General features: G+C 38.5%; 1 protein-coding gene and 1 long non-coding RNA gene across 2 annotated transcripts in view; one reads left to right on the top strand and one right to left on the bottom strand.

Annotated features, from left to right (window-relative positions):
- LOC104963948 (uncharacterized) overlaps positions 1–8,351 on the bottom strand; it is a 21,489-nt gene extending 13,138 nt beyond the window's left edge. The window contains exons 1-2 of the long non-coding RNA XR_800365.1: positions 8,230–8,351; positions 1,480–1,486 (exon numbers count right to left, since the gene is read on the bottom strand). This is a non-coding gene — a long non-coding RNA (uncharacterized lncRNA). The remainder of the gene's footprint in view (positions 1–1,479; positions 1,487–8,229) is intronic.
- rab27b (RAB27B, member RAS oncogene family) overlaps positions 1–10,315 on the top strand; it is a 69,951-nt gene that overhangs the window by 26,668 nt on the left and 32,968 nt on the right. The window lies entirely within an intron of this gene.

Below are 10,315 nucleotides of genomic sequence, written 5' to 3'. Positions count from 1 at the left end.
AAGTGTCTTCAGGGACACAACGACATGCTGACTGCAGTGGGGTTTGAACCTGTGACCCCCTGATCCCAACAGCAAGGCTCTATCCACTGCGCCATACGCCTCCTTATGATATGGTATAACACCTGAAATGTGTAATCCTTTTAGACACATGCTGATCAAAACTTGTATGGCGCTTCAGATTATTAACGGGACTAATAAATGGCTAATTCATGTTGCTTTTATCTCCATTCCAAACAACCGCACATAAGGACCAGTGACTGAACAGATGGTGTTTACAGTACTATACCAAAAACCTCTGACATCTCCATCCAAACCGATATGTTCTGCTGTTCTCTGTCTGAGGTCGCTTTCACAAGTCAGTGATCCAGTTCACAGCGTATCCAGGTCATTAAAGCATTTCCATTTCCTTCACAGCCCTTTGCGGCCGCAAAGAAAGTGACGGTTTTTACCATTTTGTGGAGGCGTGTGGCGCAGTGGGTAGTGCGTTGGTGTTGGGATAAGGGGAGCACAGGTTCAAACCCCACTGCAGTCAGCATGTCGTTGTGTCCCTGAGACACTTCACCCCAAATTGCTCCTGTGGGGATTGTCCACAGTATTGAGTATGTAAGTCGCTTTGGATGAAAGCGTCTAACATGACATGTAATGGTTTCTTCGCAATACAGAAGAATTATTCCATCTCCAAAAATCTACCTATACAACAGAAAACCCAAAGAAGAATAGGTTCCGTTTCATTGATTGATTTCAGAGGAGTGCAGGATAACCCCAAAAAACTAGGATGCCAAAGGGTCACACATCTTCAAGTGTCTTTAAAAAGAACCAGCAAGATTTTTAAATTCCAAATGCGAAGCTCTTCTTGTCCTGAGAGAAGTAAACTAACCCCTTTCAATTGCAGCACTTAAATTTGACTAAATCCGACCACATGAAACTTAAGATAATCAGAGCAGAACACTCTCAGAATTCAAACTAATGTGGAGCCTTGAGCTGCAACCTGCAGGTCTCATGACTTCAATAGTCATGATGTGTTTAGTTAAACTATTTACATCTTACAGCTATGATCACGTACAGGACAAACTGTTGAAAAACACAACAACCAGGCTGTGTGCGGCAAGTGTGGGAAAGCTGTGATGTAGAGGCTTTGGTGATTCTATGATTTGAGTTCAAGCCTTTGAGTCTATTTTGGCTGATATACCATAAACACTTTCAGGGGAAAAGGGACAGAAGCTGTATTTAAGTTATTCCCAAGATGTAGTAGTTGTACAAGAAAGGATGAACTGCTTTATTGGTCTTTTTGAAAACACAAATACAGGAAGCTAACTTGTGGTTAGAGAGATTAGTTAGATAGTAGTGGTCTTCTTTCTCTAACAAACTATCTTCAGCTGCATAAATTACCCAAACAAGCGAGGAGGGATAGAAGAATCTATTAAATTAGTCTCAGAGCTTAGTGAATCATTGGTGTTCGGCCAAAATGGGCTTTCCAACAATAACCCTAAAGTACAAAGTTCAGAACCCCATAGCGGTGCAGAAACAATTCCTAATTTTTAATTAACATGTTTTTGGTCAGAAGCCTGAGATGGGTCTGTAGTTAATAGAAGCCTAAGAAAAAAGTGCAAAGCTTCTACTGTATGAGTAATACATTGGCAGTTAAGTGACTAAATTAGACTTCTAACATTGTCACGGCAAAAACAAGTCTGCCTTAGCTCAGCTGTGGACGACACGATGCAAACATAACATTTCTCTATAGACAAAAGTAAGACCTTTTACATCTGCTGATTACATTTATCTCCCAATAACATTAAAACTATATTAATGTGGCGATTAGGCTGCTGAACAAAACGTGTAAGTATCATAAATGTGTGTTTCCCACACAATTTATTTCCAATTCAACATTCCAGTGGGGAAATCTCATTGCTTTTAGTCATGAACCTCTTGTGATACTTACTTCTAGGTTAGCCCTTCACAAACTATGTCATCACTGCAGCACTCAGACCAGCAATTTGAGATACGATATGGTGTTGGGCCATGACATCACAACAGGATTGTTTCATGTTTCAATGCAGATACATTTTTATGAAAAAAGTGCTTAATCATTGTCAGAGCATAGCCAATGGGTTCCAATTGCCCTATTGGCCGATGCATTCCACCTCTTTTGCCCTTTACATGTGCTATTATGCAGCCAAAATCAGCTCAAATGTGATTCGTCAATACTACGAAGACTACATACGGACACCAAAAAGCTTCTGATACCAAGTTCTTGTCCCACCTCCAACCGGTTCTGAATGTATATGCAAATATGTTTAAAAAATTAAACTAACTGAAATGATTGCATGGGGGAAATAGGTGACAATAATGGAGTGAGTATGCAGACTACTAAGGACCTAAAACTGGCTTATTGGAATACAGTTTTTAATAAATGAACACTTTACTCCGCTCTTCAATGAACAACCAAACTATCAGTTCTGTTTCAAAGCACATTCCTTCTTAATGTGACTCTTCTCCATATATTATATTCAGTTCTTCTGTCCTTTTTCTCAAGTGTACTCTGTTTCATTGTGAGTTGGAGGTCATGTGATCAGCCAGCTGCCTGAATGTGTGGTTCTGCCATTCGCCCCAGGACAGTAAAGCACACAGCATCATTACAAGCTGGGTCATAAAGATACAATGATGTACACTTTTAACTTCTTTACCATTGAAAGTGTGTATACTGTTATACTGTTAAGAGGCTAATCGTGTGTTATATGTGTGTGTGCTTAAGTCCTATACTACTATACTCAAGCACTTATTTCGTAGAAGCAATAACAGCCAGTGTCAAGTAGCAACCCTCATGTTACATAGAAATGGTGACATAAGTCTAAGCTATTCATTATGCTGTTTCATTACAAACGTCTCATCCAATAAACCCCCATGTGGGTTCAATGCCTGGGGCAGAGACATTGATCTAATTTCTCCACAGGAGCAATACTGCTTCCTTTGAGCAAAGATTTCAAAATGAAATCTCTAAAGCCTCCCAAAATAGTAATGTTGATCAAATTAAGCTCCTTTCCTTTAATAACTTTTTAATGTCCTCTTCACAAGCCTTTAAACACGTATTTGAGACACATGTATATAGTGTCCGCCATCTTGTTTTATCTCGGTATTGGAGCCAAATGATATACTGACAGGAATTGGAAATCAATTTAACCTTTGACACCTGTTACAGTTACTGGCTCATCCAGTCATTAATCTGGTCCTAACGACAGATCTTATAGCCCTGGTGTGTTCAGAAGTGCAAGAGTGTGTGTGAGGGAGAAGGAGCGGGTGAAAGATAAAAAAAAAAAAATGTGTAAAACAGGGACTCGCAATGTCAGAGCAGACTGGGCTCTGGTTTCAGACAGAGGGTGAAAAGAGGTGCTGCAGCACAGGCAGAATAAGAAAGCATGGAAACATGTCACAGTGGAGACATGAAATACAAATATGAACCTTAAACTGACCACAATATGTCCTCTTTATTCTGTGTTTATCAAAACTATAATATAAAATGTTGCTTTTTAGCAAAAGTGGCTCAACATCAACATTTTAAAAACATTTGCACCGTTTTAAATGAATACTAGGAGGTATTAACATAAATTATACCACATACTTGAAAATGTGCTCAGTAGTCCTTACATTTTACAATAGGCTTTTCAGTTGCTTCTTTCAAATTCTAATTATTACCACTTATTTTTGTTCAATGAGACATGCTGCGGATGTGAAGCTGGCGATGGAAATTATATACACACCACAACATCTGTGAAAACCCATTTAGACGTAGAATGATTATAGAAAGCATGTCATAAATAATGGGAAATAAGATGGAAACTAAACGCACACTAGATAATCAAATATAAATAGGTTTAATGTGATGAAAAAGAATATAACACATGACATGGAAAATAAAACCCACTGAATATGAATAATACAAATGTTACATTTGCGTAAAGCACATAAACATTAGATAATTAATATTGCAGCAAAACACTTAAAAAAATGTATGTTCTTAGTTTTTCCATCAGTGGTAGAGATTTGAATATCTAACCCAAAAACTCTAAAAGGATTCCACATTAAGTGCACTGACCACCAATCAAATGATCACATTTAGTCTCTCTTTGGTCTTCTTTTTGAATACATGCTGTGTCTTTTATAACTTTACTTATGCTTCTTGTTACTGTGATCAGGTTAATGTTTATGTAACCTGTTGCATACTTGATTATATTTTCCAAAAATATCATGGTATTAAGGCACCGGTTGGTAAAACTAGACACTGTCTAAAATATGCATCACATGTAAATAGACTTGTATGGCTTGAAAAAAGTCTTCATCACACACAGACACACATGTCACTGTCCTCCACTATGAATAGACAGAGGGGGGTTTTACACTTCCAATATGTCACATGCCTTTAAAACAGACACTGAGAGGAGGGAGGGTGTTGGTTTAATAGATGACTTCAAATAAGCGATACAAAAATATGTCAGCAATTATTTCAGCTTTGTTGTTTGACACGGAAACTAAAGCGGACAGTGATGAATACAACGTACAACATTTGTGTTGAAAAATAAAAACCGTTGACTTCATAAGACCTTATTGAGAAAGGAAGCCTATACGGAGACAAAAAAAACCTGTTCTCCTGGTATGGCATTTTAAAAGCAATAACATCAAGAAGGTTTTTCTTCTACTTAAGTGCCATAAAGTAAGGCCAAGTGCAAGATGTGTCATGTTTCAGTGTTTAAGGTCCCATGTCATGGCCGTTTCTACTGATCATAATTCCATTGTTGAGGTCTACTAAAATAGATTTATATTGTGCAATTTTCCAAACTCACATTGGTTTCTCATACAGCATCTCTGTATAGTATGTGTATTCACTCTCTGTCCTAAACGGCTTGTTGGAGCTCCTGCCCCCCCCACCCCCCTCCCTGTGAGCCCAGTGTGCTCTGATTGGTCGGGACATTGCGAGGCTCGCTGCTCAGTGAGCTGGCTTACTGGTGTGGTTTCCGGGTTGGCGAGACAACGCGAAACTCATCCTGAGCACACACAAAAACTCACAGCCGAAGTAAAAACAATAAGTGTGGCTTGATATGGAGTAAGAAAAAGATTTATAACGCTGTGAGAATGGGTCTCCGGAGAGCATTTCTCCACCATCCCAACTCGTCTATTACCAGCGTTCAGGGAGCTCTATGCAAGTCAATGGGACTCCCTGTTAGCATGACGTCATGCGGTTCCCGGAAGAAACAAATGGAAAAAGAGAAATCTCCAAAGAGGCATTCTGGGGCAGCATAGACAGGTCTTTCCTGTGTTAGAGTTTTACTCGCTACAGGGTGTACTTTGAAGGTTTTTGACTCTGCAGACCGTTTACATGCATAAAAACCTTCATAACACACAAAGGGATGGGTAATAACCAGAAAAGCATGACATGGGACCTTTAAATACCCAAGGGTGTTTCTTGTCCTTGAAACAAACACACTCAAGTCATTTTATTTTCAAAATGGCATCTACATTTTCATCATTACGCATGCATGCCGGAGTCAAATGTTTACCTCAGAATCTACTAAATCATGAAAGAAGAAGTGCTTCTGTTTGAAGAGCAGTAGAACAGACATTTTCATTAGTGTTTTCGAACATTTTACAGGCTTTAAAATGGCTCTAGTTTTCCTCTGAAGTCAAACCAGTTTTAAGATAATACTGTTTAAACAAAGTGGCAATTTTTCATTTACACAGAGGTTCCTATATCAGAGTGTTAGACTTTGTGACCAGTTCAAAAGACAAACTATAAAAAACGTGTTCATTGAAATTAAAGTGTGCCCCGTTTGATAATTAAATACGTAAAAAAAGAAAATCAAAGAAACCGGACCTTACAGGAGTAGAAATACAGCTGTTCATTATTTGGTTCATGAGTTTAACAGCAAACTTCTGTGTTAATGTTGAGTCTGGTAAAATAATAGTCAGCCCAAAAACAAAATCAGCCTGGAATTGTACTTTTAAATATTAATAGCAAGAAAGCTTATTTGGGATTGTATCAGAATAATGTCCGTGTACATTTTAATTAAACATTACCATTACCAGTGCAGCGGTCTGCCTTAACAATGGATGGTCAAAGCATAGATACGCCACTAAGCTTTGGCCAAACAGCAATACTGTTAGGTAGAAAAGATTAGTAGGTTTTGGAGGGGTCGTGAGATTTGCTGACCAAAAAAAAAAAACAGAAAGAAAACAATATTTATGGCTACTGTCAAGTTGAAAACCACTGCATTTTAATTTTCATTGCCACACCAGAAGCAAAGTATCTAGTAACTGGGCTACTTAATGAAATGATGACCGCTAACATGCTAGCCATCCCTGAATGTGCCATTGCTAGTCAGTCAAAAACAATTGCTCCCCAACAATTGCTCTCTTTTAACAGGGTAGCTAGCTTGGTCTCTAAAGAAACATTACAGTTAATTCGTGAAGGGTTTTCGAGAGACGTTAATAATCGATTGACTCCTGGCCCATCCACTTTGATAACTTAAAACATTTTTTAAAACCAACAGGTTTATGCTAAAAAGCCTCCCTCAAAGACTCAAAGAAGCCAAGTGTAATACAGTAAGAGCTCAAATGACGTATTTTCATGTACTTAGAATTTAGATCTGAAAGTGGGTTACTGTTAGGGTTGCAAAGGAGCGGAAAATTTCAGGTACATTTCCGGAAAGTTTCCATGGGAAGTTAAGCTGGGGAATTTTGGAAATATTCGAAATTTCAACAGATGTTTTTTTATTTCAATTTTTTTTTTTTCAAAGTAGAACAGAACAAGTTCTAATTATTTTAATGAACAATTATTTGTTTCATTGAAGAACGAAAACAGGAATGTTGAGTTAAATATTACTCATCTGTGCATGTGATGCCTGTAGGGGGTGTGGTCTCAATAGCCATGCAGTAAGCAGTGTGCTATGGCATGGATATTCAAGTGTACTTGAATGGCATCCGTTTGTTTTAGTCAAGATTATGCTCAAATATATGTTCCCCAACTATATATAAAAGTTCCCTATGAAGAGGCAACCTTCAATTTCGATAAATTCCCGTTTATTCCCGTGGAAAGTTTCCATCTTTGAAAATTCCCGGAATTTTGCAACCCTAGTTACTGTCATGTCTTGTGATAAATATTCCTGTACAGTAACTGCTCAGTCTTTTGGTTTCAGAAACAGCATTAAAAAGCAGCTGATTTCAGTGCGTAATTGTATGATCGTCACAGTGGAGTTAGGATTACTTGGCCTTTTATCCGTCTGCAGAAGTTGCTACAGTGTGAGTGTGAGCAGGACATTTTAAAGTCCATGATGTGGAAAATTGTCTTTTGCTTCATCTCTATGAAGTCAATACGTGTTTGTATGGCTCCCATAATCTTTGAATCAATCAGTCCTAATTTTTCCTTTGTCTAAGTCTCAGTAGAGCTTCCATTTAAAAAATAATTGGTCTTACAATTCAACATAACGTATTTTCATAAAAGACTAATTCTATCAACAATATAATAAAGTGTGCTGTGTAAAAGGTTGACCCAGTTTGTAAAGGCTAAAAAATGTCTTTAACCCTTTTAATAATAATTTAAATAATAAAAAATGTTATAGCGCCTTTCAAGAGACCCAAGGACGCTTTACAATGGGAAACAAAACAACAAAATAATAATAGTCACACAGATACACAGCCTTTTCAAAGGCTTACAAACTGTCTATTCTGTATCTCTTGCAATAAATGATGAATGATTTAATGAATATTGATAAACCCTCTTCTCATATTAAAAAGACACAAAGACAAGTTTCCAAAAACAATATACATAAACAACAGACAACTACAAGTCAAACTGGTTTTCTGATAACACTGAGTTATCATCCCTTAGTTAAACAAGTTTAAGTAGAAACCACATCCTCCTGTTTAATTTATCACACATATAATGACAGAGAAAATTAATGAGCAGCTTACAAGCTTCCAGAGAACAAGCAGGCAGGATGATGCAGCTGAGCGCAACAACGCAGCAACAGTTTCCAACTTGTAGAAAAAAGGGTGTGATCACATTCTACAGCTACAGCAGCCTTTTCCCAGCTAAACACATTTGTTTTGTATCTACATCTGCACACAAAACCTTCTTCTGAGTCACCTTGCAGCGTGTCACATGCCTACAAAAGTCAGCTTTGAATTGTACTCGCCAAAATTGTCCGAACAAACATCCTTCTGAGCGTCGGAGCTCCTTACCTCTCAGTGGCTCCTCAGCTGATTCAACAGAGTGTATCCTGAGGGAGACACGAGCTATCCGGAGCAGCTGACCAGCAGCCCTGCATCTACACCCGACCGACTGACCGGGAAGCTGGAAGCTGGATGACTGAATGACTGACTCTCCGGATGACTGACTCTCCTTCAGCTGGAGGCAGAGAGGCAGAGAGCCACTCCCCTCACTCAGCAGCTGACTCGCTGCTTGCCTGGCTGGAGGGATAAATGGATCACTAGTTTAATGGCTCTGCGTTGCTGACTGTCTCGCTGGTTAACCGAATGAATTCCTGCCTGAACAACTGAATGAAAGACTGACCACAGTGGACCAATAATTCACTGAATAACCATCTAAATACAACTTAAAAACTCCCGAACAGACCAGCTCATCACAGACCGTCAAACAAACTGAAAACCTGCATGAAGGCCTTTACAAACAGGGGCTGGCTATTTATTTATTCATTCATTATTTGAGAGCTATTGTATTTATTTGAACTGGGGTCTTTACACAAAATGTAAATGTGAAAAAGTAATATATTTTGTCTCCAAGTGAAGACGATTGTTCTCGGATTTCCCAACACAAATGAAGCCATCAACTAATTACAGCGGACAAATTCGAAACGTACACTACATAGTAAATAGACTCAATAAAACATACCACATTCACCCCTTACTTTCTTACCTTTCACAATAACTGTTTACGCTAACCCAGACTAAGATATGCTTGTTCTTGATTCAAACATTCAAAGGCTTTATTGTCCTATGCACCCATGCTGCAGTGTAGTTGGCAAAGAACATCCTAAATCCAAAGCTCCTCCAACAGTGCAACACACAATACCCTAAAGACCTAAACATAATTAAGGAAGTAAAATTCATTGTTTTGATGTGAAAAATATCTCTCTCTCTCTCTCATGAGAGGGTGGGGCAGAGCTACAGTTAGCTAGCTCTGGACACACACACACACAACCGCACACACCCGCACACTTCCTCTACCAGCACGACCTGAGGCTTCTCTGCACTTACTACCTGATAAGGGTGCGTGTTTGTGTGTGTGCAGCAGTAGTAGTAAAACAGGAAGAAGATGGTAAAATAAGGATAAAAGACAGGTACGGTCTTACACATCACATATAGGTTTCCGATCAAATGCAATGGAAGTCCATATAGGAAACGGTCAGTATGGATGCTTTGATTAAAACAAATACAGGACCAATGTACATGCCTCGTGTTGAATCAGCATCAATGTTGACTTTTAAAATACATGTCTGCAATTCATCAAAGTAGTGAACGTATTTGTTTTGAGCAAAGCCATGACCTAATACTTAACCATCACCAAGTACATTTTCATTTGTTGGATTGTTTTAATCTTAATTATAACCACGCATGTAAAACTGCGAGTGTAATCTTAGAGAAAGAACTTCTTCCACGAAAAGATGAATGAGAATGCAGTTGGATTGCTATTTTGAAGGACTCGCCAGGGCTCGTCTACTACATGTAAGATAATATATTATAAACCTCAATAAGGATTGTAAAAAACTAAAACAAATATTAGTCATAAATTGATGGCCAGAACTGCAGGTTTTCAAATAGAGTATAATTCAAATGAGAGAAATGTTGCATCTCCTGGATGATATGACTGTTGTATTACAGTTTGAGTAAATAGTTTAAAGGGGACCTATCATGCAAAATGCACTTTGTGATGTCTTTTATACATAAATATGTGTCCCCGGTGCGTCGGGGAACTCACGCAGCATCAGAAAATAAAACCCTCTCTCTTTTCCTCGGTACCCAAATCTTTTAAAAACGGGTGTCCAACGAGCAGATACAGATTTCCATGCTATCAGAAACGATGCCTGACGTGTTTTGGACGTAATCTCGTCTTTGTTTACATTAGCAAGCCTCGCTAACACTCAGAGCTAACCTGTACTGGAGAGCACATGTGTTTAAAAAGCAGGAAATAAAAAAATAACTCACCTTGTGATAAACCTGCAAGAGAAAAAGCATTTGAGCTCCATACTGTTTCAGAGATAATCCTTGATGTGGTTTAGAACAGGATGGTGTTTTATCACAGCAGAAT

This window comes from Notothenia coriiceps, unplaced genomic scaffold, assembly GCF_000735185.1.
Source record: "Notothenia coriiceps isolate Sejong01 unplaced genomic scaffold, NC01 NC01_scaffold00036514, whole genome shotgun sequence".
NCBI classification, from domain to species: Eukaryota; Metazoa; Chordata; class Actinopteri; order Perciformes; family Nototheniidae; genus Notothenia; species Notothenia coriiceps.
This window is presented reverse-complemented; position numbering and strand designations above follow the sequence as displayed.